Source organism: Protopterus annectens, chromosome 7.part0 (genome assembly GCF_019279795.1).
Source record: "Protopterus annectens isolate FY-2018-M chromosome 7.part0, PAN1.0, whole genome shotgun sequence".
NCBI classification, from domain to species: Eukaryota; Metazoa; Chordata; order Ceratodontiformes; family Protopteridae; genus Protopterus; species Protopterus annectens.
Genome location: NC_056739.1, coordinates 542,094,254 through 542,120,807, shown reverse-complemented (window position 1 = coordinate 542,120,807; position 26,554 = coordinate 542,094,254).

Sequence of the window (26,554 nt, the reverse complement as noted above, 5' to 3'; positions counted from 1 at the left end):
ATTTCACCTAAACATCTCCATGCTTCTACAGGTATGTCATCTGGACCAACAGCCTTTCCATTCTTCATCCTCTTCATAGCTATCCTTACTTCCTCCTTGTTAATCCACTGCACTTTATGATTCATTATCCACACATCTTCCAACCTTCTCTCCCTCTCATTCTCTTCATTCATCAGCCCCTCAAAGTACTCTTTCCATCTGCTCAACACACTCTCCATGCTTGTGAGTACGTTTACCTCATTATCCTTTATCACCCTTACCTGCTGCACATCTTTACTAGCTCGGTCCCTCTATCTAGCCAATCGGTACAGGTCCTTTTCTCCCTCCTTAATGTCCAACCTTTTATACAACTCTTCATATGCCTTATCCTTAGCCTTCACAACCTCTCACTTTCCCATGCACCCCATCTCCTTATACTCTTGTCTACTTTCTTCATTTCTCTGACAATCCCACTTCTTCTTCGCCAACCTCTTTCTCCGTATACTCTCCTGTACTTCTTCATTCCACCACCAGGTCTCCTTATCCTCCTTCCTTTTTCCAGATGTCACACCAAGCACCTTTCTAGCCATCTCTCTTACTAGCTCTGCTGTAATTACCTAGCTATTCGGTAACTCTTCCCTGCCACCCAGTGCCTGTCTTTACTCTTCCCTGAACATCACCTCACAATTACCCTTTTTCAATTTCCACCATTTGATCCTTGGTGCTGCCCTCACACTCATCCTCCTCTTCTTGATCACCAATGTCATCCTACAAACCACCATCCTATGCTGCCTAACTACACTTTCCCCTGCCACCACTTTACAGTCTACAATCTCCTTCAGACTGGCCCTTCTACATAAGATATAAGCCACCTGTGTGCATCTTCCTCCACTCTTGTATTTCACGCTATGCTCCTCCCTCTTGCTAAAATACGTATTCATCACAGCCATGTCCATCCTTTTAGCAAAATCCACTACCATCTGACCTTCTGCATTCCTTTGCTTAACACCATACCTACCCATCACTTCCTCAACCCCTCTGTTCCCCTCACCAACATGCCCTTTGAAATCTGCTCCAATCACCAGTCTCTCACCCTTGGGTACAGTCATCACCACTTCATCCAACTCACTCCAAAATTTTTCTTTCTCATCCATCGCACACCCAACTTGTGGAGCATATGCACTAACAGCATTCATCATTACACCATCAATTTCCAGCTTTATAAACATCCCTCTATCCAACACTCTTTCACCTCCAAAACACTCTTAGCATACTGTTCCTTCAGGATAATGCCTACGCCATTTCTCCTCCCATCCACACTATGATAAAACAATTTAGAACTGCCTAGCCTTACTCCCCTTCCATCTGGTCCCTTGCACACACAATATACCAACCTTCCTTCGGTCCATCATATCAGCTAGCTCTCTCCCTATACCAGTCATACTGCCATCATTCAAAGTTCCAACCCTCACTATCACAGTCCTTGCCTTTGGGCATGCTTTCCCCCTCTTCTCCTCCTTCGGCCAAATCATACATGCAGACAACAGTACAGATATGTATACATATATCTACATATATATATATATATATATATATATATATATATATATATATATATATATATATATATTTATATTCATGGTCTTGTTATGTGTAAACATGAGTGTTGTATATACCTTCCCACCACCATATTTATCTGATATGTGTATATTTAGATATAACAACATGACTGATTCAACACATTTTTCACTTACAAGTACTAAACAATTGTAGTAGTCAAAGCAGTTGTTCACTACTCTTCAGTATGTGTACTGAAAGATATATTTGAAAAAATAATAAACATCTTTGCACTTCTGATGACTTAGTGGTTAACTGCTGTGACTATAGTGTACAGGATCATGGGTTCGAGACCTGCAAGGGCTTTTTATTTTGTTGTGAGGCAGAACAAGGACTGTTGGATACAGAGTGGTTAAGGCACTTTTGAACAGCTTTAAGTGGGTTTGCATAGGTTTGTATGATGGTAAGCGGTGCTAACATATGGTTAAACGAAAAAGGCATTTAAACCATGTAGGCTTCGCCTACCAGTGTGCAAATGTGCGTAGCATTTATATTTAAGCAATGCTTACACCTGCTAAGGTTAGCTCAGGCCTGGTAACCAGTGATCACATTCCAGTCTGATGAAATTTATTTATTTATTTATTTATTTATTTATTTTACATTTGTTGACTGGGATAGTCTGACTGGGTGCATGTCCATTTTCAGCGGAGGCCCAGGGAGAAAAGCTCCAAGGGTAAGCAGATACAGCATTACATAATACCATCATTACATATTACAAACAGACTATTTACAGTGATTACATAAGTTATAAGTAAGAAATAGCAGAGTAATGACATTGTTAATAAGTGTATTTAATTGCATGTGCATAGCATGCTTCTATGTGCTGTCATTACAGTAGCAAGGGGTGTGAGTATACTGTATGGGACACCTGAGTATATATGGCTAGTACAACAATCTTTTCTCTTTGTATGTGTTTCATACATGAGTAGTATCCCAGGTTATATGCAGTCACACTTGCATGTATTGTGTCATTACATTACTACTGTTAACAGTGCATTCCCAAGTAAGAGTAGATTGCAGGTTGTAGCACTGGAATCATACACCCCTGCATGCAAAGCTGGACTCTAAGTACTGACTACCGTGTTCTTTGTGTGAGCTATATGTTAAGAATTTGCTACAGGATATTAATCTGATATGTGGAAATTAACTGTAGACTACTATGTGTATAGGACATGTCATTGAGGGCTGCTATCATGTAGTAATGGCATACCTATCAGTGTCAGATGTCTGGCTGTCAAAACATTCATCCTAATGCATAGCTATATGGCTTGCTGATTTCTGTCTGTCCTCTGTACAGATGTGCAGATGTCAGGTCTCCATCTTGGTTGCTTACAGGCAATCTATGCTTGACTGACACTGACATGTCAGCCCAGCTGTGTTATGAATGCTACATCTAGGAAACCCCACCCTGTATGCATCACATGCAATGGATTCCTCAACTATATTACCACAGACAACAGAACATGCTTGGGTACTGGTCTCCACCCCAGACACTGGCCATTTTATGTAATATATGTTGCATACATGTCAATTGGAACACTTCACTGGCCCTCTGCAAGTGAAAACCAGATGACTGGATGTTGCATTTAACTGTCACCCTGGGGATCCCTCAAGTGGCATCAGTTGATAGATGGCCTGCTGACAAATGTCAGGTGGCATGATACCAGTGTAAAAACACATTCAGTGAGCTGGCAAACTGTTGCCTGAAAAAATATTTATTGTTAAGAAATCATAAAAAACAACAAAAAAACAGACCGGTTTCGGCTGGACAAAAACACAGCCTTCCTCGGTGTAAAATAAAATGATCAAATGTTGCTGTTTAAATACATACATCTGAAAGTTCATTGGTTCAATCTAGAATTGTTCATTCAGACCAGGTGGAAACAATCCACCCGATTTAACAATCCACTTATTTTCTTTTGAATTTAAAATAGAGTGCCAACCTGTTTTATTGAGTTTGTTACCTTTTATAACATCAATTACCATAAAAGAAAATCTTGCAGTTTTGTGTACCAGATTTTGTTTATATAAAGCATTGTTGACTTTTTGTTTTTAATGTTACTTACATGTTCAGATATTCTGAGTTTAAGAGGACATGAAGTTTGTCCAATGTAAAAGGATCCGCAAGTGCAGTTGGCCAAATAGACCAACCAATCACTACTGCAGTTAGCAAAGAAATTAACATCATAGATAGACTATAGCAGAATTCTGAATGGTGAATTGTTTGGATTTACTTACTTTGTCACAATTGGTGCAATGACCGCATGGAAAACAACCAGTCAGAGGTTCTCCTGTCAAAGTGGTCTGTAATGGCTGTGACTGACTGCTGTCATGAGAATGTTTGTAATGATTGAAGCAGCAGCCTAGGTTTTTCCCTTTGCGAAATGAAAAAAGACATCTGTTTGGTATGATACATGCCAATTCCTGATCACATTATAGTATGTACCAGTGTCTGTGTATACTTTGAATTAAAGTATCCGAATTCCTGGCATAGGTAGTTACAAACCTGATGGGTTGTGATTCGGTGGTGTTGTGCTCTTTGTAACATAACAGATCGTCCCTATTGAATGTATCAACCACATTGCTGGCTTGCAGAACCCATCCTATAACCCCTGGATCTAAACCTGTTTGTGAGATCTTAGACTGCACTGATATTCATAGGGTCATTTGAACTTTTTCAGGTTTTTAATTGTGGCCCTCTTTTCGATTGATTATATATCTTTTTCCTAATATCTATTGTACTTGGGTCCTCTTTATTGCTGGTTACATGTTTTGAGCTAGGCTTTTGATCATATTTGGTTTATCTAACAAATGGCTCAGGAATTGCATTATATAACATAGCCATTTTCATTTTGGATTTCCTAAAGGGACATAGCCTTGTTTACATTAAACTACTAGTTGGTTATTAACCATTTTTTTCCTGGCTATTATTGTCTCTTAACCTTATAAATTGACCCACTATGGTTCATTTCCATAGACGTATCATCTCCAACTTTAGACTGAGGCTATTATTGTCAGTCTTTCTGAACCAGCAATCAAAGAATATAAAATTCATATATTTCCAATTTTCATTTGGTACTAGATTTCAACAATTTCACTGATATTGAGATGGATCTCCTCGGTTTGGTTTCTGGTCTGTCAGCAGACAGGGAAGACCTTGGAGCCTTTGGTCTGGGCTCTTGTACACCCAATGCCAATACAAGTGACCCTTTGGGCCCTGAGTCCATTTGTGGAATAGCTTTTGACCAGCTGCACAAACACCTTAGATCTTTGAGATCCAATGTTTGGCACTCTAAATTGTTTAAGGCTTATATAGCCAAAAATATAACACCAAGGGGACTCAGAGTACGAATACAACCCCATGTGGGTGAAGCTGATGAGGAGCTTAATAATCAATGGGAAGCTATACAGCAACAGGCTACCATGTCTTTTGTTGAAGCTTTAGCAAAGTTTCACGATCGAGTGATCGACCGTGAAATCAGTGCAGTCATGAAACTAGTTGGTGATGTACAACCATTTGAAGGGGAAACGTTCTTCAACAAACAGCTGACCAAAGTGGCAACAGATCTAAACAATTTAGAGGAACAACTGAAGATGAGAAAAAACAAGAAATTCAAAAGAGATCAATTAGATTACCAAAGTGCCAATCCCTTCAGTAATACCAATAAACATGTGAGATTCACACCACATCCAACAAGAACCCCCAAAAGGAAAAGACCTAGGTCCATACTTAGGAATCGTACCTTGGACGTTATCTCATCTACTGGTGACATCTCATCCTGTACTGACAGTGATTTACAGGCTGTATCAGGTTCACCGTCCCCCAAAAGTACACCAGCATCTATCCCTTTAGGCTTAGATACCAACGAGGGGGGAGAAAACATAAGAAAAGTCAACAGCATACAAAGATTATTGAAACTAGCAATGCAAAAGTAAATGTGAATTCAAATGTGAATGTTTTAAACTTATCAGACTTTGTTTTGTCACTTATACATTTGTCTGTTCTTAATAAAGGTCTTACATTCATACCAGGTTTTATGGTATCTGAGGATGTATTAGCACAGGATGTTATGTCCTTTTGTAGAATCTTGAATCTGAAGTTGCATTTTGGTGATATGGATAGTAATTACAGTCAAGACAAATTTATCTATCTTAAATCACGTTTTCTTCCTCCCATGCATCCTATTGTACATCCATTCCAGAACAGCATACTCAAAGATCTACATTTTTCTGGTTCTGATATATGCTATAAATCTAATAACATCACATTGGCTGAGAAACAAGCCATCAATGAACTACAGAACAACAGGAACATAGTCATCATTTCTGCTGACAAATGTGGGGCAGTAGTTGTCTTAAATTGGTCCAATTATGACAATGAGGCCAAAAGACAACTTTCTGACAATAGATATTATTCCGAAATGGCGATTAATCCCACATTTAGGTTAAAAAAACAGATTGATGACTTTTTGTCCAATGCAAGAGATGAAGGGATCATTGCCACTGATGTGATGCACCAGCTCATGATCCAAGACTCAGTCAATCAATACATTTATTTTTTACCTAAGATACACAAGGACCCAGTAAATCCACCGGGCAGACCCATTGTATCAGGTAAGGGTTACATTACTGAACCATTGTCATTATATCTTACCAAACATCTCAAGCCTTTGTTATCCTTAGTATGAGCACGGTTGCAGGATACCACTAATTTCTTACAAATCATTTCGGATACTCAGTTAGAACCAGGCTGGTTAATGTGCACACTTGATGTAAGTGCTCTATATACCAACATTCCCCATCAAGGAGGTTTGGAGGCCCTGGCCTATTGGCTGGAGGTGGCTGGCTTATACCAGCCTGATTTCAATCAATTTTGGTGGGTCTTGCAGAACATGTCCTCAAAAATAACGTCTTCTTTTATTAGGACATTTGCTATTGGCAAACAAAAGGGACAGTGATGGGAGCATCATTTGCCCCGATCTATGCTAATCTATTGATGGCGTTTGTTGAAAAGCACATAATTTATAATAGCCATAACAATATTTTTCTTGAGTACATTGATATCTGGAGACGTTATTTGGATGACTGCTGGATGGTATGGGGAGGGAGTTCCATCAATTATCTGACTTTCTAATGTATCTGAATGACAACAAATGGGGCCTTCAGTTTACAGTACATTATGATGCCAGTACTATCACCTTTTTGGACATATTGATCAACAGGTTACCAGATCATACATTAAGTACTGAGGTATTTAGGAAGTACCCCGAATACAACACCATCCTCCATGCTTCCAGCTTTCACCCACCAGACATTGCCAGGAACATTCCGAAATCCCAATTTATAAGAATGAAGCATATCTGTTCCGACGAGTCTTCTTTTCAGGAACAGAGAAAGGATCTCACAAACAGGTTTAGATCCAGGGGTTATAGGATGGGGCATGTTCTGCAAGCCAGCAATGTGGTCGATACATTCAATAGGGATGATCTGTTATGTTACAAAGAGCACAACACCACTGAATCACAACCCATCAGGTTTGTAACTACCTATGCCAGGAATTCAGATACTTTAATTTATAGTATACACAGACTGGAACATACTACAATGTGATCAGGAATTGGCAAGTGTCATACCAGATGTCTTTTTTCATTTCGCAAAGGGAAAAACCTAGGCTGCTGCTTCAATCATTACAAACATTCTCATGACAGCAGTCAGTCGCAGCCTTTACAAACCGCTTTGACAGGAGAACCTCTGACTGGTTGTTTTCCATGCGGTCATTGCACCAATTGTGACAAAGTAAGTAAATCCAAACAATTCACCAGTTGGAATTCTGCTATTGTCTATGATGTCAATTTCTTTGTTAACTGCAGTACTGATTGGTTGGTCTATTTGGCCACCTGCACTTGCGGATCCTTTTACATTGGCAAACTTCACGTCCTCTTAGACTCAGAATATCTGAACATGTAAGTAACATTAAAAACAAAAAAGTCAGCAATGCTTTATATAAACACCATCTGTTTCACAAAACTGCAAGATTTTCTTTTATGGTAATTGATGTTATAAAAGGTAACAAACTCAAAAAAACAGGTTGGCACTCTATTTTAAATTCAAAAGAAAAGAAGTGGACTGTTAAATTGGGTGGATTATTTCCACCTGGTCTGAATGAACAATTCTAGATTGAACCAATGAACTTTCAGATGTATGTATTTAAACAGCAACATTTGATCATTTTGTTTTACACTGAGGAAGGCTGTGTTTTTGTCCAGCCGAAACCGGTGTGTTTTTTTGTTGTTTTTTATGATTTCTTAACAATAAATTTTTTTTCAGGCAACAGTTTGCTGGCTCACTGGATGTGTTTTTGCAATTTTTGGTCAGAGCCATGCAATTGCTCTCGTGCAGGAGGTTTGTCTTAGATAATACCAGTGTACCCATATACCCTACTCTTCTCATCTCTCCATGGAGATTAGTCTGGTACACACATATGAAGACCTGCACCTATGGACGCCAGCACTGACAAGATAGTTAGCACTGATAAACTGACATGTCTTAGATGTGTCTATGACTGTGTTTGTCAATGTGTATATGACAGTATGTCATACTATGTATTGTTCATTAACACCCAGTACATCCCCCATTACCACACTGTACAAGGCCTGGTGATGTTCTTCACTTAACAGGAAATTCGGGACACACCTCATCCTAAAAGCTGTGTGGTGTGTGCAATTAAGGCCAAACACATTAGTAGCAATAAGTAAATAGGTAGGGGTTCTACTCTCAGTGTTGCCAAGTAAGTGTGTGTATGTGAAGGGATCTAATTCATTTTGCAGAAAATACATGTCCCAGGAGATCATTTGTCTGAGAACTGACTGGCAAAAGCTAACATTTCAAAGGAATCATCTTGTGGAAATTCATTCCATCAAAACTAGTAGTAGATGTGTAAATGCCCTCTTCCCCACTGTACAGCTGTACAGATACTAGAATTGGTGCATATAGTTGGATGTAAATGTTGTGGGGACATCCACCCTCATTGGGGTTATTGTTGTGCATATCCCCCACTTAGTCTGCTGTTTTTTACAGTTTATGTTAACAGGTAAGTAGTTGTTAATCACACTATGTGTGTTTCTACACCACCCCATACCCTCCAAATTGGAGGGCTGTGCCACCAACCCAGCACACATATGTTTACCAACCCCAGGACTGCAGTACAATGGGGAAGAGAACATATACCCTGCCAGTACCATCGTCAATGACATTAAAGTGGCAGACTGATTATATACTGATGTGATGTTTTGCCTATTTTATCTTGGTGGAATTACATAGGTCAAAATGATTTCACTGCAAAATTAAGTGCATCCATGTGTGCAGTATTCTTTGTGTGTGTGCTATTCACAAACATTTGGTGTGTGACACACAGTACACTTACCGTTGTCCACTGTAGAAGAGCTGCTGACATCAACCACCATGCACTCATCTGTATACACCCCTCAGACCTATCAGCCATGTGGCACATGCAGTAACCATTATACAGACCTATTACTTGTGTTCAGCTGTACTCAGGATATGACGCAGTCATTGAGTCACCACAGTGCCATACCCATTGTAGGAAATGACAGCAGACCAACATCCTGCTGACATATAGACACCTACAACACAAACTGAATACATTATGGAGACCACAATCATTCGGTGTTAATAACAGCTATAATGCATCATGACTGGACAGCTTCACACCCTGACATGTAAGCATTAAACTTTCCAGCGGAAAACATATTAAACAGCATTACATTGCTAAACCTTAGTACATTCACTCTGTGCATCAGAACCATATTAGCATGTCCCTGCATCAATGGTATGGAAGACAGGGATGTAGCACACATATCATCATATGCACAGGGTGTGTTGTGGGTTTGCCAGAGACCTAGGCTAAGCCATTAAGTTGACATCATATGTGTGTGTTAGGGGTTATTTATCAATTGGACTGTGCAGATGTGGTGTTTGTAGGTACGGAGGTGCTCTAGCTGTGCTGGTGATGTGTGTGTGTATATATGCACACAGTTCTGCCATGTGTCTGCCCTATGCAAGGGTTTGTTAGACAGCTACAGACCATACATGGCAGGGTGTACATTTCACCATGTCCGTCCATGGACAAAGGAACTGTGCCTGCCAGGGGCACTATCAGGTAGAAGCCCAGATATGGTACTCTCCCATGATGATGACAAAAGTTTGCTGGATCCGCGTCCCTGTTGGGACCGGCCAGGACCACGCACACGTGGCCTGCGGTGTTGTGGTGTGGACAGCACCCCCTGCAGTACTGATGCTGGTACTGCCACTACGGGAGCATCTGTGACTTGTTGAACGTCCATATAGACCTCAACCTGTTGGTGTTGCTGACCTACATCCACATGGCTGTTGCCCTACTCCCACCATATGCTTTAACACAGACACCACACGGTCGAGGATTCCCTCCATCTCACCCAACCGTCTGTCCAGGACCTCTGCAAAATAACAGTGTGCATCTGCAAGATCACGGATGGTGTCAAGTACTGCAGAATGAGTAGCCCTTTGGAACCTCAGACTCTGGTGTAACGTTCCATACATGCCCGTGCCTCCATGATGGCCCAAAATATTCGTCTGGTGACACCTGCTGTGACACTTCTGCCAGGGGCATGATGGCCAGCAGCCCTGTACATCTGCCTGTGTGGTACCTTGCCGGTCATCTGGCTATGGTTGCTTTTTACAGACACATTTTTCATAGTCACCACACTGTCCTGTCCCATGCCACCACCCGCCAACTGTCCCTCATCTATGGCCACTGGTGATGGGGTATGTATAGGCATTGTATCTGTGTGCGGGGATGGGGTGGATAAAAGTGGGATGTCAACCGATGGCACAGCTTCAGCCCCTGAAAACTCTGCCTGTGCCCCACCATACCTCTCATCATTGTCAGAGTCTCTATAGACACTAACATCAATTTGTCTGCAGGAGGGACCCTGCCCCACCTTGCCATGTACGTCATTGCTTACCTCTACGCACACACACACACACACACACACACACACACACACACACACACACACACACACACACACACACACACACACACACAGGTGAGGTTGCACAAAGATATTTCACAGATCTCTCATTACCCAACAGTCAAAATGCATGACATATAGCACTCAACAGCATGCACTGCAGCTATACTCAATCCTTGTTACCAACATTATACATGTCTTTGATGCATGAGTTGTGTAAGTGGGTGATGCCCCTTCACCTGGAACACACTGTACCCATGTACACAGTATTGCTGTGCACCTATTCAGGACCCTGGCATGTACTGTGCACCATACCTCACAAGTGTGCACACCATTGCTAAATGTGTATATGTGTGGCAGTTATGTTTGATCTGTTGCTCACAGCCCCTATGTGTTTGTCTGACACATACTTGGGATGATATGAGGACAGATGTCAATAGTTAATGCCTGACCTCTGATTTGCAGATCTCATCATCAGCAGTTCATGTATGAGCAATAAAATCCGATTACACTGACAACCTTCAAAGCTTACTGTGGCTATGAGGAGTGTACACACCCTTGTTGACATGACACCTCTTCCATGATATGCAATGGGGCCACAGTACTGCATATGTTAACATTGCACACACCTGGTATGTGACATATGACCTGTGCAATCAAATGCAGTATCAAACAAATGTGTTAGTCATGCAGATGCTGATTGAGATGCATACAATATGTGGGTTGCATAAGTGTGCACACCCTTAACACAATGGCTTGTTGCAGCACCTGTTAAGTGAACTACAGCAGTCACTATTCCTGGAAGGGGTATATTAGCATGGCCCATCTTCACTTGCCATTATTTGGTCACTCTGCCCTACAAATATCCCCCAACTCTGCCGGATTGCAAGGTCAGCTCATGTGCACAGCACTTGGAGGTCACACAGTGCTTTCACTATTACTGTGGGGTCAGGGTTATGTCTGGCACAATTCATGACCTTGACTGTGTTTAGATATAGCCATTCTTAGTGAGCTTTGGATATATGCTTTAGTTCACTGTGGTGTTTCAGGATAACACCCCTCCCCATCTTCAGCCTTATTGCAGATGTGTGACATCTGTGGGCCACACATGAGTGTCATTTTGCAGTGTTCCAAATTCAGAATGCCATGTCTACCGGCCTAGTTCCTGCTAATGAACAGCAAACATAAAGGTGTACACTGGTGCCAGAAAGGTAAAGATAGGCCTGAAGTGGACATGTATCTTCTACCTGTAGAGAGCCCTGGATGATGTTTCCTGTGGATCAACTCTTCCATCTGATTACCCTAACCCATAGGCCACACTTATGCAGATTCCAGGTGATTGTTGACACAGGTACTGCACAGGCAGTACTTGCTAGACATTCCTGCAAGTCCCTCAATGTTGCTGCATGTTTCTGGGCAGGCTGCATGACCAGTTTGCAACATGTGTTGTCATCTGTCTTGGATGGGCATCTGTTTATTTCATACATTAATGTTGTCCCATACTTCATAGTCACATACATGACTGTCTGCACTGTTTGCCATGCTATATGCAATGGTGAGGTAAGGCTACTTCACCCACTCCTGAGTGCTACCTTTTGGATATAGGATCCATTCCATGGTTTGTAAGATGTGTGCAAGCCATGGCTTCCTCTGTTACAGGTGAGTGGGGAAATGTCATGGACATACTTCTTGGACAGCAGACCATTACTTGGTGTGACATTGAGGCCCTGTACTTGATGGAAGGTGCGTACTCAAGAAGAGTGAATGCTGTCAGTACCTCAAAAGCTGCTTCTCCAATATGTTATTTGGAGTGTGTGCACACATATGCTTCCAGTGTTTATTAAGGTATGTATTCCCCATATATGTTGTCCTAACATAGGATTCCATGTTACACATTCATTGCACACGTTAGGATCACATTACAATTTGTAAAATGTGTGGAATATGGTATTGTGATTTGCCGTTGTTTAGATCTATAACAGTTGCCATTGTAATAGTGGTGTATACATTGTTGTAGCCACTGTATAGGGGTAATGTTTCAGACATGTCCCTACTGTAAGCCATTTGTCCCACCATTATGTTCATCTCTGTCCACACATCTTGCACTGACAGGTTGTTAGGTATACTGCAGGACTCTTACATACCCTTCAGATATGCCACCATGGTGGCCACTGTGATGCAGTGTAGTTAAAAGCAACAATAAGTGAACATGTACAGCATGCATTATGGGTAGGTGTGTTAAATGTGTGCTTGGCAAATACCATGGCCATAACATGGATGGTGTATTGGCAAACCTGAACAAAACAACTCCATACTCACCAGCTACAGGCTGCTGTCCCAGTTGTATACCAGAGGGACCTACAGAGTTGTGTGAGAGATGTAATGTCAGTAGCCACACCTGAGGCATTGGTACAGGGTGGGAACAGCATTTCAGTACATCAACAGTACAACCCCACAATACTAGAGATTATGCACATTTGTTCATTACTACACTGCAGCAACAGACTATGTTATCTGACATATGCATGAAGATACTTTACAGATGAAGATGGATAAGCAAAAGTGGTCTACTAATGTGCTCTGGGGCCTTACCTGCACACTCCTCATCCATTGTGTGGTGGCACCCACCTCCACAACGCTATCTTCAGATTCCTGGCTTGGCTGGTGAGCGGGTGCCCCAAGGCTGGTGAGGAGCTCTTCAGCATGTGTCAGTAGGGGCTAGATGGCTTGACCCCCACCTGTGGCTATCTGGTCCCTCCTAACTGCCACAGCACTCTGATGGTCGTGGAGGATGAGATCAGTGCAACGATGTTGCGTCTGCTCTTAACTGAGGTTATGCAGGCCAACATAATTTACCTTATGGATGAGCTTGTTCCACAGGGTGGTCCTCTCCTGCAGTTCATGGGCCCTGCATCCAAACAGCGTACTGTGATGTAGTGCAATTAAGTTTATGATAATATCATATTCCTGGGGTGTATATGCAGGGAGCCGTTCATGGGACATTGTACCTTGAAGACATAAACAGGAAAAAAGGTTAGAGGACTTCATACTGCAAGGATATATAGTTGTTAATTGACATCTCTCTCCCACCCCACCATATCTGCAACAATAATCTAAACACACAAATCAATGGGTATGTTTACACCAAACCTACCGTTGGGACATATATCCTATTGTTCAACACATATTGAAATGTGTTTCTATGTTCCATGTTAAAACACTATCATTGGTGGCCTGTGCTATTAATGTAACCTGCATGCTGTTGTAATGGCTACTGTGGTTCCATATATGCATGTGTTCTGTTTGCTATGCAACTGTTCCAAATATGGTGTTTTGTGTTAATGGGAATATCTGTGGATGCTGTTATAACTAATCCTGGATTGTGTTGACTATTACTAACCCACATATGTTCTAAAACTCCAACAGAATAGCATGTTTGGGAAGGTCATTCCCAATGGACCCACCTCTCCCACTTCATCTGGATGTGGCACTAGGCCCCAGCGCATCTGGGATACACCCCAGTAACTCCTCATCTGCTGGATGTTCTTCGTGTTTCACTGTTGAAGTCATTACATTTGGGTAATCCTGCTGGCAGGTTGCCCTCAGTCATCCTGAATTTCAAAGTTCTGGGTCCTGCATTGGCTGCTGTCACCCCTTCCCTGACATCAGGTCATCAGGGGTATAAAAGATGCAGCCGACACCATTTTCTTTAGTCTTTCTTGTCGCGCGGTGCCTGAAGCAGCAGTTTGCAAGTGCCGGTCAGCATACTCCTGAGATTTTCATGTTTGAGTTTCAGATCCGAAGTCTTCAGTAAAGCTAAGTACCCCATTGGGGAAACTATTTTCTTGCTCCAGACCGATGTCAGAAAAGGTAAATAATTATATTTCTTGTGGAAAGCAAATACCTCATAAGGACTTTCATTCTTACTGTATTCCTTACCTAGGCCCTGATCACAACATTTCTGGTTGTCAGTTTTGTGCTAGATTTAACCAATGCACTAGTAAGCGTCAGTATGATTTTGCTTTAAACAATTTTGGATGCTGGTTTAATTATCCAGAAATGTTGTCGGATAGCCATCCAACTACCAGAGGTCACAAAAAACGTAAAGAAAAGGAGAGAGATAGACAACCGAGGCCCAAAACCGACGACGAAGCTTCTCCTAACACAGTCGCCGGTTCTCTGGTTCTCAGTGAGGAGCTTTCGCAGCCCCAGATGCCCACTACTTTAGAATCACAGGCTGCTACCGACTCCCACGTGGAGTCAGCCATGCCACTGGAAACTCAAGGTATTGGAGCCTCGGATACCATTCCTTCAGATGGGTCCGGAGCCGCTGAGCAGGCACCGGCTTCTGAGGGTGTATTCAGACCTAAACATCTTTACATTAAACCAATTTCAGCTTCAAAGGCAAAGACTAAAGCACCTTCTAAAGCAAAGAAACAAACTCAAGACCCACGTGGACAGGCCTCCATGCCCAAAAAACAGATGCTCAAAATGGCCGAAGACTTGATTACCCTGATCAGGGGTTCCCATCCCCCTCCTGATAAGATGCCTAGGCAAGAGACTGTCTATGATTCTTCAGATCAGATTTCCATTTCTTCTGATTCCACTTCTGATCAGGAATATTCTCTCCCCCCCCATGAGGATTCTGATGCTGAAGAATCTATACCTTCAGCTTCTCCTCCAGAGGACTATTCTTTTGGGGAAACCTTGCATATCATGAGGGAGCATTTCCACTGGGAGAGCCAAGATTTTTCAGAATCTAAAAAGAGGCTCAAGGATTTCCTTTTACTGCCTCAACACAGGCCACTAGCCATTCCTCCTGTGTTAGACATTGTAGATGATGTGTTTTCGGAGTCTAGATTTACCCCTGACTCCTTCCCTCCAGCTCCTGTTAAGCCTGACAGATATTACAGGGTTCCTGACTCTCATAAATTCCTTTTTAAAAACCCTGCTGCAGACCCAGAAACTATTTCACAGGGTCCCAAAGGAGTTAAGGCTTCCGCTGCAAAAAACCCTACCCCCTCTGGCAGAGATTCTAGGGCACTGGATAGATGGGGAAAAAAGGTTTACACATCTGCTACCTTGGCTATAAGGGCCTTAAACTGTCAGTTTCATATGCTCAAATATCAGCAACATGTCATGACATTGCTTAAACAGAAAATGTTATTAAACTCTGAATGCGCTGAAAACAAGGAAATGCAGGATTTATTGCATGCAGCTGAACAAGTTGGAAAGCATACTTTGCAATGAGGTTTTGATTCTTTAGTGGTCTCCTGAAGGGCTGCAGTTACGGGTTCTGTAATTAGGAGGCATGCTTGGTTAAAGGAACAAAATTTGCCTGATCATGTCAAAGTTAAATTATTAGATGCACCTTTACAGCATGATACTTTGTTTGGTGTTAAGGCAGAAGAGGTGTTAAAGAAAATGGAGGACAAAGCTAAATCTATACAAACTGTCAAAGATGTTTTACAAATACAGCCACCTAGCTTTAGTAGACACTGGCCTACAAAGAATTGGTCCTTTCATGTGTCAGACAGACCTCAAAGGGGCAGATCCAGACACCCTAGAGGCAGATCCCAAGTGCAAGATTCATACAGGTCAAAACAATGGGATGCTTCTACCTCCAAAGTTGGAGAAGACAAATCACAACCATACAGGAAACAGTCCCAATGACTTCCCCTTGCCTGCACCAAGCACTTATCTCCTGGCAGCACCCTTGGGGGGAAATTAGCACTTTTTTCTCAAAATTGGCACATTATAACACAGGACAAGTGGGTTCTAAATATCGTGTCACAAGGCTACAAGTTCCATTTCCATACCCTGGCAAAGGCAAACGGCTGGCCAGATCTGCCAAAAAATCAATGGGCAGCGGCACAAAAACAAGTCTCATCCCTCATGGACATGGGGGCCATTCAACAAGTACCAGAGCAAGAGCAGGGACAAGGATTTTACTCAAGACTGTTCTTGGTACCCAGAAAGGACAAGGCCTGGAGACCAATACTGGACTTATCTATTCTGAACACATTCCTGGATATACCAAAATTCAAGATGTTGACTTTGCAGCAGCTTCTGCCCATGCTGGGCAAGAATGCTTGGCTTGTGACTCTAGACCTAAAAGAGGCATACCTGCATGTCTCAATCAGACAATTATGTAGAAGATACCTCAGATTCAAGGCTGAATTAATGCATTACCAATTTTCTGCACTGCCCTTTGGCTTATCTACTGTGCCCAGGGTCTTTAGAAGGTGCCTGGCACCAGTAATTGCATTCTGCAGACAAAGAGGAATACAAATATATCCTTACTTGGATGACTGTCTAATTCAAGCAGAGAACAAGGACATTCTTCTACAGCATCTGGCGTCTGTGAAAACACTTTTAACATGCCTAGGGTACACAGTCAATGAAAAGAAATCAAAACTAGTATACCCTCAAGAGATAATATTCCTGGGTGCAAGCTTAAATACAACAGCCCAGATGGCTTATCTCACGCCAGACAAACAAAGGCAACTGACTACTTATTTCAAAATGTTGGCAACAAAGGCCCAGTTATCTTCAAGAAAAATTCAGCAGGCTTTGGGCTTCATGGCATCCTGCATCCTACTAATTCCATATGCAAGACTGCATATGAGGAAACTTCAATGGTACCTAAAAATTGTTTGGACTCAACATTGCCACAGCCTGGAAACAATGATTGCTCTCATTCCCTGCCTGCAACAGGAGTTTTGATGGTGGGCAAAGGCTTGTCACCAAAACAAGAGACAGCCATTCACATTACCCCCAGCCAGGCAGACACTAACAACGGATGCATCACATTATGCCTGGGGGGCCCACATGGCAGGAAGATGCATTCAGGGCACATGGTCCTCAAACCAAATGTGCCAAAGATGATACTGATTGCCCCAGACTGGCCCCGCCAGTACTGGTATCCAATCCTAAGGAGCTTGTCTCAATGCCCAGCTTGGACCTTACCTCAAATACCTCATCTACTGTCCCAGCAAAACAATCAGATCCTGCACAGCAAACACAGGACTTTAAACCTGGCAGCATGGTGGATAATGTAGTCATACAAAACACACCTCTCAGTAAAGCTGTGATGGATATCATTTTGGAAGCCAGAAGGCCTAGTACTAGAAAATCTTATGCTGGAAAATGGAAGAGATTCTGTGCTTGGAACCAGGCACAAGGAACTGATACAGCTGTGCCAAATATTCCTCAGATTTTTCAATACTTAACTGAGATGCTGGACAAAGGCCTATCTTTTTCATCTATTAAAATTCATGCCTCTGCCATTTCAGCTCATTACAATACAGAGCCACCAATCTTTTCTCATCCCTTATTAAAGCAGTACCTGAGAGGAGCCAAAAATGTAAGGCCTCCAAGGAGATCACCAATGCCTGCATGGGACTTCAACTATGTCTTGGAAAAACTCACCCTGCTTCCTTTTGAGCCAGCTGCTACTGCTGATATAAAGTTTTTATCTTGGAAAACAGCTCTGTTCCTAGCAATAACGTCTGCAAGATGAGTTTCAGAGCTACAGGCACTCATGGTTGTGGAACCTTTTATCATTTTTTATCCAGACAGGGTCTCTCTGAGGACAAATCCAACATTTATACCTAAGGTGGTGTCCAGTGTGGCTCTTAACCAAACTATTCATCTGCCAACTTTTTATCCAAATCCACAGAACAAGGGAGAGAGAATTCTGCATTCTTTGGACGTACACAGACAGCTTATATTCTACTTAGACAGAACCAAGGTTTTCAGAAAGACAGAGCAATTACTAGTGACATATGCTGCAGGATCACAAGGAAAGGCTATCTCAAAGCAGACTATTTCAAAGTGGATAGGCCACTGCATTCATTTCTGCTACTTACACCATAGCAAGCCAGTGCCTAAGGGCATTAAGCCACATTCAACCAGAGCTGCAGCCACTTCAGCAGCCTTTCTCAGGGGAGTACCAACCAAGGACATTTTAGAGGCTGCTACTTGGAGTTCAGTGCACACCTTTACAAAGCACTGTCATCTGCCACTCTACTCTAAATCCAGGGCAGGCTTTGCTACTGCAGTTCTGCAGGGTCTCATAGCCGCTCCTAATGCTGTTTAGCTCCAACCTCCCAACCATAGCTTTGGGACTCTACCCAAATGTAATGACTGCAACAGTGAAACACAAAGAACATAGTACAGTTGTATACACTTACCATAAATGTAGATTTTCGAGTGTATTCACTGTTGCAGTCCAGGTTACCCACCCACCATCCCCCTTTCTTCTGATGGAACCTATCTTTCCTTCTCTGATTTATACAACCTATGTGGTGTATTTGCTTGTAGATGAAGGTAAAGTTTATATTGGTGCATGTATTTTTATATATATATATATATATACATTTTGGCTACCCTTTTAGGGGGCACCTGACATCTGGGGCAAGAAAAACTAAAGAAAATGGCATCAGCTGCTTCTTTTATACCCCTGACAACCTGATGTCAGGAAAGGGGTGACAGCAGCCGATGCAGGACCCAGGACTTTGGGATTCAGGCCGACTGAGGGCAACCTGCCAGCAGGATTACCCAAATGTAATGACTGCAACAGTGAATACACTCAAACATCTACATTTATGGTAAGTGTACACAACTGTACTTCCTGCACTACCTTCGGGTGGAAACATCTCAGGGGATGGGGCTCATCCCCAGGTGGGAGTGGGCACAGACAGGATCTTGTCACCTGAAATCAAGTCCAGGGTCTGGTGCGTAGGGAGCTCCACAGAGAATTGGGAGATCTGCTATGCCAGCTTGAGGGCCTCGTGGTGCAATTAGAGGGTAAGACTGCCCCTCCTGCTCAGCCCCCAGCACAGCCACCTTCAGGATTGTGAAAGTGCAGTGGTGACTGCGCATGGGTAGGGACCTCAGTCCCACTGTTTCCATTTGGGGGCACATTGGCTTCCGATTTCCAAACACCCCTCCCCGTCCAAGGTGTTTACCCCCCACATGTGTCAAATACTGCCCCCGCATGCTGTCTTGTCTGTCTTCTGGCCCAACCTACTTCCCCAAATATACCTACTATCCTACCCCCAACATCCCACTCTCACCTTAAAAAAAAGGGGAATCTGTTCCCAAAAAGAATTTCAAATCATACATAACTGTCCATTTTGCACCCACTTACAACTGCTTAAAAGTGCATTATTCACTCTGTATCCAACAGCCCTTGTTCTGGCCAGCAAAAAAATTAACAGCCCTTGCAAGTGTCTAATCTAGTACCCTGAACACTATAGCCACATCAATTTACCACTAAGCCATCTGAACTGGAGATATGTCTGATGTTTTCTCAAACATATCATGCAGCACAGTTATTCAACGGTAGAGAAAATGTATTTATATATATGTGTGTGTGTGTGTGTGTGTGTGTGTGTATGTATGTATGTAGACATACATGTATGTATATATATATATATATATATATATATATATATATGTATATATATATATATATATATATATATATATATATATACATACATATATATATATATATATATATATATATATATATATATATATATATATATATATATATATATATATATATATATATATATGTATATGGAGTGCATTCAGACATCGGAGCCACACTCTGAACTTCCTTCCTCCACAGCTGAGCTGTTCTGGCTTGCTACAAAACAGAGCATCACATGTGGACACCACCTAACATTAGGGGGATATATAGGGACAGACCGTAGATATGCCTATTACAAACCTATGAAGTTTGTGCATGATACATTTTACATTATCATGACTGATCTGAAGGTGGTGGGGTCTGAAACTCATGTGTCTGTCATGACTTCATCACCTCCACCTTCAGCTATTTGCCAGACTAATATAGATGTTTGGAGGAACAGAACAAACACTATGATGGCTTAAATCTTGACATTCTGTGCAGATCTGCACAGTTGCAGGTATGGCCCACTGCCCACAGGGCCAGATGCTATGTCCATAGCAGTTGTTCAGCAGGACATCATTACAGCAAGTCTTCATGGCACATATAAATCTTTCAGCATCATCTATCCCATTATTACAGACCAAGTACTATAGTCAATTACATGCTGACATGCTTCACATACATGTTTTATTATTGTGCTCTCTTCTATGTACCAGTTGGATGTCTTACTTGTTTGGTTTATTTTTTTTTAGTATTATTTTTGTTTTTTGGTATTATTTTTGTTTTTACTTTTTTTTTTCTATTTATCTCTCTCTCTCCACTACAGGGATCAAGCTGGTTAGAGTAGGCTGCAGCATGACTTTTGTAGGTGATGCTCATGATCAGATGATAACCTCTGCACCAATTGCTTTTCCCCACTTGCTAATTGCATGCAGCCAGCTGTGTAGTTCTTCCAATAGCCAATGTCATAGCAACCCACTACTATATATGACTACATCATGTGGCCGTTGTCCCTTTACCTTTACTGTATGGAAGACATCCTTCCTGTGTAAAGGCAGCAGTGTTACAGATAGCAGGTAGCAATAACTCTTGCAGATCAAATACAACTAAAGATCCTTACTGTAAAGAGAGCAACAACTGTAAATAACAAAAATCCCAATGTCAAGAAACAGTCTTTATTCAGCAAGAAAAGCTTTCGGGTCCACACCCTTTCTCAGTGCTAAAATACATTAGACTCGGCACAATCAGACTTTTAAAATAGGAGCATGACTATCGCATGACTACAGCCAACCAATCATGTGGTAGTATATGAGCCACAATGCATATATAAATATAAAAAGATGCCTAATAAGAATTATATAAATAAGTTTATACACAATACAATATAAACAATACAATATAAATATAATACTCAATGTAAAATAATACAAAACTTTCTTAAAATTCTTAAACAATATTTAATATTTAGTATTCTGCAGCTTCACTAAGATGGGTTTTAGACTTACAGCAGCATTAAGACCAGGTGGAACATCTGCAGCTAATCGCAATATCCACTCATATTCCTTTGTCTCAAGCAGGTTATTTAAATCACCCCCCCCCCGTAAAGATCTATAAACTACATCTATTACCCTGAATTTAAACTTATGGCTGTTATCAGGGTTTATAATGTGTTTACTTAATGCATTCTTATCATTATTTCTCGTATGTCTGATTTATGTTCTATTATTTGTTCCTTTAACTTTCTAATGGTTTTACCCACATAGAAAGAAGGACACTGGACACAAGTTGCCAAGTAAATCACATTAACACTGGTACAATTCGCTGTTACTTCAAAATTATAGACCACATTTGTGGTCGGGTGTCTAAATGTTTCACTATCTGTACCTAAGATATCAATGCAACAGGAATAATCCCTACAATTAAAGGTGCCAAACCTCATTTTTAACCGTGGTATATGTTGAAAATTAAAGTCTTTATAGCACAATTTACTTTCCAAATTTCTCAAGTTTTTATATGAGAAATATGGCTTAACACCTAGTATCTCCTCAATCTCAGGTGAAGCCATTATTATTAACCAATTCTTCTGTATAATTTGTTTTATGATAGGTGTTCTGGCATTATATGTCATAATGTATCTAATCTTCTCAGTTCCTGAGATAACATTTATATTAGGACTATCATAATCTTCTTTGGCACTAAAGATAAGCTTAAGTGTCGATGTTCTCTCCCTTATGACTCTCTCACTCATCTCCTGCACCTCTTGCCGATCATAACCGCTCAATAAAAATTCATTCTTCAAGTCTTCTAACTGTATTAAGAAGACAGAGTCATCTGTATTTAATCTACTAACCTTGTTAAATTGTGCTGTCATTATTCCTGTAAAGACATGTGGAGCATGCATGCTAAATCTATTAATATACCTCCCTGCATGTACCTGTTTCCTATGAATACTGGTTTCTAAACCACCATGTTTCAACTCTAACTGTAGGTCCAAAAACACAATATCAGTTTCAGAATATTCCATCTTAAATTTAAGAAAAGTGGTGGTATTATTCAAGTAGTCAATATATTCATATAGTTCATTAGTTGTTCCTTTCCAAATAATGAAACAATCATCAACGAAATGTTGGTACAGGCAAACCTTCTGATTCAAATTATTTAGAGCACTACACACATACTTAGTCTCCCATTGATGGAGGACCAGATTAGCATACGTGTTGACCACAGATGTCCCCATTGCTACCCCAGTTAACTGCAAGTAAAACTCATTATCAAATAAAAAATATTTTTGGATAAAACTATATCCAAAAGCGCACAGATGTTTTCAATCTCCCTTGCTGACATCACACCTTTACTAACTAGGAATTCCCTTATGGCTTATATTCCATCCTCATTAGGGATCACTGTAAATAGTGACATTATATCCAATGTCACCAACAAATATTCACCCTGATGTATCTCTTTTCCTTCTAAGGTATCATACCAGGTACGCAATTTCTACTAACAACAGCTTAATCTGAAGCTGAGCCTTGATTACATGGTTCTGATGAATGACTTTTTCTCAAACATAAAGAATGGTAAGAAGGAAAAAATAGTGAATATGGAAAATGTATTAATGGAGATATCCTGTTTCCCTAATATGCTTGTAAATACCAAAAGATGCTTGATAGACTACAACAACTAGATGAGCAGCTTGAAGCAGCCAAAAAATAGAAGCTATTGAGGGATATCATGGACTTCCAGAAAGGCCATATATTTCTTGGCCATGGTCGGAGTCTCAGAATAACACAAAATTCAACTTTCGTAAAAACAATTCGTTGAATGAACTTGATGACTTTCAGGAGGTGAGAGTATTGCCATTACCCACTCAGAGTGTGGCTACTATTAAATCCACTATTATGTCAGCAGACGTAGTGAAGGATATGCCCACAACTTCTATCACTCCAGTAGTAAATATGGTGGATGATGCAAGCTCAAGTATGCAGCGTACTTCAGGGACAATGGAAGCTGGAAAGGAAGATATTAAAAAAGGCCAGCAGTTTTTTTGAACATGTCTGCCCTTGGTTCACAGAAACGTTTTTAGTTGGAACAGCCTGAGAAAGTGCAAGAATGGAGCACTTCAAGAGGAAGACCATTACAAAAGCAGGCCCCAAACGGGACCAAATGGAAGAATGAAAGTCCAGTGGGTCAGGGCAAATTACTTCGGAGATGATTAAAGGTACTTTAAATTTATCTTCTGTTGCTTTAACAACGTCACATCTGTCATTACTTCAGAAAGGCCTGAACATTATACCAACTGCAACGGATAATTTAGTGACTGCCTTGACTGATTTAAAACAGTTTTCAAGAGCACTGAATTTAAAAGTGTTATTTAAAGGAAATGTGTTTGAAAAGTCTGTTATTTTAAACGAAGAAGCACTTTTATACCCATAAATGTACCAGTGATAACACCATTTCATGATGCATGTGAAGTTGAATTAAGTTTGTTATATTCTGTAAATGCTAAATATAGGAAATATAATTTAACATATGAGGAATCACTATCATCAAAAGCCCTACAGAATAATAAGGACCTGGTTATAAAACAAGCGGACAAGGGGGGCTCTGTGGTTATCACGGACCATGATAGTTATATGGAATCTGTGAAATTATTGTTGACGGAAGGAAATACTTTTAAACTTATTTCTCCTATGGAAGTGAAGAAATATATAAGTGAAGTAAATATGTTAATTTATGATCTACAATTAACTGGGGATATAGACTTGGACTTGTTTAATTTCTTTACTGTACCTTGTCCCATAGTACCACAACTATACTGACTACCTAAAATGCATAAATCACTTTTAAACCCCTTTATGAGACCTATAGTGTCTGGTAAAGGATGGGTAACTAAGCCTATTTCCATATACTTACAGAGGAAATTGAGTAAATCTCTACCTAGTTGTAGAAATATACTAAGAGACACTATAGATGTCATTTTGAAATTGCGTACCTGGTATGATACCTTAGAAGGAAAAGAGATACATCAGGGTGAATATTTGTTGGTGACATTGGCTATAATGTCACTATTTACAGTGATCCCTAATGAGGATGGAATACAAGCCATAAGGGAATTCCTAGTTAGTAAAGGTGTGATGTCAGCAAGGGAGATAGAAAACATCTGTGCGCTTTTGGATATAGTTTTATCCAAAAATATTTTATTTGATAATGAGTTTTATTTGCAGTTAGCTGGGGTAGCAAATGGGGACACCTGTGGCCAACACATATGCTAATCTTGTCCTCCATCAATGGGAGACTAAGTATGTGTGTAGTGCTCTGAATAATTTGAATCAGAAGATTATCCTGTACCAATGTTTCGTTGATGATTGTTTTATTATTTGGAAAGGAACAACTAATGAACTATATGAATATACTGACTACCTGAATAATACCACCACTTTTCTTAAATTTAAGATGGAATATTCTGAAACTGATATTGTGTTTTTGGACCTAAAGTTAGAGTTGAAACATGGTGGTTTAGAGACCAGTATTCGTAGGAAACAGGTACATGCAGGGAGGTATATTAATAGATGTAGCATGCATGCTCTTTATGTCTTTACAGGAATAATGACAGCACAATTTAACTCATTCACTCCAGAGCAGCTCAGGAAGAGCTGCCTGCTGAATTCCACCATAGGAACAACAGAGCAGCCTGAGCTCATTTTCAGAAAATCCATTTGTAATACTATACAGAAAACAAATGCTCATAACTCTTTAACTATAAGAGCTACACTAAAAATGTAAACGCGAAAGTTGTTCAGCAGACACTGACCTTTCCAACAGTGTAAATGTTGATAGTGCATATCAAAGTCATAATGAAATATTTGGCAAGGAATGCTGATATTGTGCAAAGTTTTTAAATTTTTGGAAAAGCAAAGCACAATATCTTGGTCTATGTACCATGCAGACCCATACAATTTGAATTTAATTTGTTAGTATGAATGTCAGCTTTAAAATGATACTTTAACCATAACTGTGTGATACTCCTTTCATGAGATATTCACAGAAATATGATTAGTATATTATTTCTCATAATTGATAAATAAACAAAGCATAATATCTCATCACCTGTAACAGACAGAGCCTACATATCAGTGTAGAAGTTGTGCATCTGAATGTCAGCTTCAAAATGACGCATCATTTGTGTGATTACCATGCTCCCTCGCAAAGATATGGGCATAATAATGAGAAATATTCTAAATGTATAATTTTCATATTTGTACAAGACTAAACAAACTGTGATATCTGTACATGTGTACAGTGCCTAGACACAGTTCTTTTACCATGATGTAAGGAGTAACACTGTCTTCAAAATGATGCATTACTTCACACAATGTGGTGCTCCCTTGCAAAGTTATTTACCAAAATATGAAAAAAAATCATAATTTCCATAACCTAAGTCAGAAACAAACTTTGATATCTGCCTATGAGTACAACATACAGGTACCATTCTTTTACCATGTTAGAACTATAAATAATCTTTTCAAAATGAGATATTACTTGGCACATTCAGATGCTCCCTTGCAAAGTTATTTACCAACATATGAAAAAAATAATAATTTCCATAAGCATAAGTCCAAAACAAACTTTGATATCTGCACATGTGTCAAACATACTGGCACAATTCTTTTACCATATTAGAACCAGCAATACTGTCTTCAAAATGAGATATTACTTGGTACATTCAGATGCTCCCTTGCAAAGTTATTTACCAAAATATGAAAAAAATCATAATTTCCATAACCTAAGTCAGAAACAAACTTTGATATCTGCCTACGAGTACAACATACAGGTACCATTCTTTTACCATGTTAGAACTATAAGTAATCTTTTCAAAATGAGGTATTACTTAGCACATTCAGATGCTCCCTTGCAAAGTTATTTACCAAAATATGAAAAAAATCATAATTTCCATAACCATAAGTCTCAAACAAACTTTGATATCTGCACATGTGTCAAA